This window comes from Psammomys obesus, unplaced genomic scaffold (assembly GCF_907164565.1).
Source record: "Psammomys obesus unplaced genomic scaffold, mPsaObe1.curated_primary_1811, whole genome shotgun sequence".
Lineage (NCBI taxonomy): Eukaryota > Metazoa > Chordata > Mammalia > Rodentia > Muridae > Psammomys > Psammomys obesus.
This window is the reverse complement of record NW_026589137.1, coordinates 2,761,859-2,766,843: the sequence shown is the minus strand read 5'-3', so window position 1 is coordinate 2,766,843 and position 4,985 is coordinate 2,761,859.

Sequence of the window (4,985 nt, the reverse complement as noted above, 5' to 3'; positions counted from 1 at the left end):
ATATATATATATATATATATATATATATATATATATATATATATATAGAGAGAGAGAGAGAGAGAGAGAGAGAGAGAGAAGTTCACTTTTGGTACTAAACAGTGTAAGTTATTCTTATATTGAGTGTATTAACCACTTGAAAGAATATTATATTCTACAAATATTTTCATGCAATCTATAGTTTGGTTTTTTTAGTTGTGCCTTAAGTGGAAGCTATTTAGTCTAATGTGATCCAACTTATTTTTCTTTGCTTTCTTGGCTGATGCTTTTGGGGTAATATCCAAAACTCATTTCCATAAACAATGGCAAAGAGATCCTTGCATGCTGTTCAATAAGAATATTTACAGACAGAGATGTTACCTTTAGGCTCTTAATCCATTTTGAGTTTGTTTTCTGTGTGATATAGAACAATTATTTCACATTCAGACATTCTAGTCTTGCAGCACTATTTAGTGTAGAGACTATCTGGTCCCAGAGTGATTTCTTCACAACTGATTCAAAGGTTAGTTTATCATACATACTTGTCCTTATTTCTGAGCTGTTCTTTCTCTTCCATTTATCTATGTGTATATTTTATGACACTACTATTCTGTTTTTGATTGCTACAGTTATGTAATATATTTTAAAATTAGAATATGTGATACCTATGCTTTGTTCTTTTTGTTAAAAATTGCTTTGACTAAGGCTAGAGAAATGGTTCAGCAGTTAAGAATACTGGCTGTTCTTCTAGAGGACCCAAGGTCAATTTTCTATACCCACATGATAGCTCAAAACCTTCTATAACTCCAGATTCAGGAGATCTGAAACCATCTTCTGGCTTCTGAGGGCATTACATGAGTATGGTGAACAGGCATACATGAAGGATGTAAAACCAATACACATAAAATAAAACCTAATAGAAATTGCTTTGATTTGCATTTCCCTAATGGCTAATGAGGTTGAGCATTTCTTTAAGTGCTTCTCTGCCATTCGATATTCCTCTACAGAGAATTCTCTCTTTAGCTCTGTTCCCCATTTTTTAAGTGGATTACTTGGTTTGTTGCTTTTCAGCTTGTTTAGTTCTTTATATATATTGGATATGAGTCCTCTGTCAGATAAAGGGTTGGTGATGATTCTTTCCCAATCTGTAGGCAGTCGCTTTGTTTTGATGACGGTGTCCTTTACTTTACACAAGCTTTTCAATTTCATGAGGTCCCATTTATTGATTGTTGCTCTTAGAGCCTGTGCTGTTGGTGTTCTGTTCAGGAAGTTTTCTCCTGTACCAATGAGTTCTATGGTATTCCCCACTTTTTTTTTTCTAGCCGATTTAATGGGTCTGGTTTTATGTTGAGGTCTTTGATCCACTTGGAATTCGTGGAGATAACCCAGAACCCCTGCACAGATGTAGCCCATGGCAGTTCAGTGTCCAAGTGGGTTACATAGTAATGGAAAGAGGGACTGCCTCTGACATAATCTGATTGGCCTGCTCTTTGATCACCTCCCCCTGAGGGGGGAGCAGCCTTACCAGGCCACAGTAGAGGACAATGCAGCCACTTTTGATGAGAACTGACAGACTAAGATCAGAAAGGAGAGGAGAACCTCCCCTATCAGTGGACTTGGGGAGTGACATGCATGCAGAAAGGGGAGGGAGGGTGGGATCGGGAGGGGAGGAGGGAGGGGCTTATGGGGGGATACAAAATGAATAAAGTGTAATTAATAAAAAAAAATAACTAAGCATAGAAAAAAAAAGAAATTGCTTGTTCACATTGACTAATCAGGGTCTTCTGTGATTCTATTTTAATTTCAGGGTTAACTTTTCTATTTCTGTGCAAAAGGATGTTGGAATTTTTATAGATATCACATACATGCCACATACTTTTTGACATTCAAGTTTGTGATCAGACATTTACACTTATTTATTTATCTTCTATTTTTATCATGCTTTACAGTTTTCATAGTATACATCTCTCCTTTCCTTGGTTAAACTTACTGCAAAGTATTTTATTCTATGATTAGCTTTTTTGGTTTTAGAGAAAAAGAGACTGATCTAAGAAAATGAGAAGAGAAATAATTTTGACCCTGACTTATAAAGATCTCTCCATCACAGGTAACACAGAGGTACCTTAGATGTAGAGTTTAGGCATCGTTTATAGCTAGGTATCATTTATTGCTATTTTAATCAGAATAATAAAAATTATTAACTTGAGTGCTCATAGAACAGTACATTGTCAGTGTGTTAAACTTGGAAAAGCCTGGTATCCTTAGGAAATCAGATATGGAACTTAGGGGATTGGCTAATAAATCAGTAAACAGGAGCATCAGTAATTATAATTGGTTCCTTTCACTTTATTTTCCTTAGAAAGAAAACGTAAATCTTCTTGACTGTTAGAAAATCCATGGCTTTCCAAATCATACATTGGAAGATCTGGAAGAAGAATTCCTGAGGTATTCTGGGAATTGGATTGACCCCAGAATAGACATTGAAATGTAGGCTTATGAAATTACTTTAGATAGTAAATGAAGATTTTTCTAGTGCAAAGAGCAAATGAGGTTGGAATATGTTAACTCTAATGTCAGTATGACGTCTAGTAATTGATTGTATGTATTTATAAGAGCTTTACACACATGACTATATTTAGTCTCAATAAGAAAACCCTGCTAGTATTACTACCACATATTTATCAAGGCACAGAGAAGATTTGTAGCTCGCTGAGGGTTTCAGGCTTGGTAAACAGTCTTGTTACATGGGTAATCTTACGCCAGAGTCTATACTTCTAACTAGTATGTTCATTATTTATGCATTAAAGCAAGGAATTTGTTAACTGGATAAATTAAGAAGAATCTAATAAACCATTCCATGATAATCTACTTTGAAGTATCACCCCCTTTCAGTGGACTCGGAAGGGGGCAGGGAGGAGATGAGGTAGGGAGGGGAGGATTGGGAGGGAAAGAGGGAGAGGGCTACAGCTGGGATACAAGAGAATGTATAACATTAGTTAAAAATAAAAAAAATATTAAAAAAAAAGAACTCATCTCTCCTGGTGGTATGTACAAAAGAAAATTTTACAAAATGAACATAATTAATAAAATAAAGAAAAGCCAATAATGAAACTTTGGATACAATGTCATATTTTGAAGTAAATAGGAAAAAAGAAAACATAAACATCCTGTTTCTTTTGTTTTTTGGGGGGGTATTTTTATTTTTATTTATTTATTTATTTTTGCTTGTTTGGTTTGTTCAAGACAGGATTTTTCTGTGTAGCTCTAGTTGTCCTGGAACTCATTGCATAAATTGTGCTGGCCTTGAACTCAGAGATCCACTTGCCTCTACTTCCTGAGTGCTGGCATTAAAGACACGCACCACCATGGCTGGCTAGCACCCAGTTTCTTATTTACAGCATTTCTAGGATTGACCTGGCACCCAACACTTGATAATTGTTATTTAAATCTTTATCTACCTGTTTCTAAGGCTCAATTCTTTAAAACACATTTTTTTCTTATATTCTACCTTGCTGGCTCTATATTTTTTATGTTCTTGCTTAAACCTCCTAAAGCTTTTTTTTTTAATTTTATTTTTTTTTCTCATCAGTTACATTTTATTAACTCTGTATCCCAGCCGTGTCCCGCTCCCTCATTCCCTCCCAATCCCACCCTCCCTCCCTCATCTCCACCGTGGTGCCCCTTTCCAAGTCCACTGATTGGGGGGACCTCCTCCCCATTCATCCAATCCTGTTTTATCAGGTATCTTCAGGACTGGCTGCAAAGCCCTCCTCTGTGGCCTAACAGGACTGCTCCTCCCTTGGGGGGTGGGGAGGTCAAAGAGCCAGTCATTGAGTTCCTGTTAGAAATAGTCCTTGTTCCCTTCACTATGGGAAACCAATTGGTTACTGAGCTACCACAGGCTACATCTGAGTAGAGTTTCTAGGTTATATCCATACATGGTCCTTGGTTGAATGACAGTCTCTGAAAAGACCCTGTGCCCATATATATTTGGTCCTTGTGGAGCTCCTATCCTTTCCCCATCATACTAACTCCCCTTCTTTCGTATGATTCCCTGTACTCTGCCGAAGGTTTGGCCATGAGTCTTTGTATCTGCTTTGAAAACACTGCTAGTTAGAGTCTTTCAGATGCGCTCAGTAGACTCCTGTCATACATTCAATGCACATCCCATCTGTCTTTCTAAACGAGGATTGATCATCTTCCCCCATGTCTGCTCTCTTGATTATCTTTTTTAGGTGTATAGATTTCATTATGTTTGTCATATCTTATAGGTCTATATAAGTGAATATATACCGTGTTTGTCTTTCTCCTTCTGGGATATTGCACTCAGGATGATCTTTTCTAGATCCCACCATTTGCCTGCAAATTTCATGATTTCCTCCTTTTTGATTGCTGAGTAGTATTCCATTGTGTAAAAATACCACAATTTCTGTACCCTTTCCTCCGTTGATGGACATCTGGGTTGTTTCCAGGTTCTGGCTATTACAAATAAAGCTGCTATAAACATGGTTGAACAAGTATCCCTTTTGTGTACCTGAGCAAATTTGGGGTATAAAGCTTTTCATTGGTAATTTTGAATGCACATTTCAATGAGTTGTTGATTACCCCATGTCAGTATTGAGTTATGGCAGTATTGAGTCATTGGGCACATCTTGCTTTGTCAATTGGTTATTGTAGTTTGTGGGATTCATAGCCTGCTGATACCTTTTCTTTTCCAGCAGCCTTTATGACACCATTTTGCATTATGAAAACTAGTTAGCAGGAAGAGGCTTCCACCTCAGTTCCAGTTTGAGTTTTCTGTAGCTCACAACCAAAGTATGTGGTTTCTTCAGCAGTAGGATCTTATTAGCTAGTTCTGATGCTTAAAAATTTGGGTGTTGAGATAAGTTCTTTTCTGTTGCTGTGATAAAACACCATGATAAAGGCAATTTATAGAAGAAAAGGTTTATTTGGGCTTACAGTTCCATCGTGGCTGAGAAGCATGACAGATAGGTGCAGGAACAGGA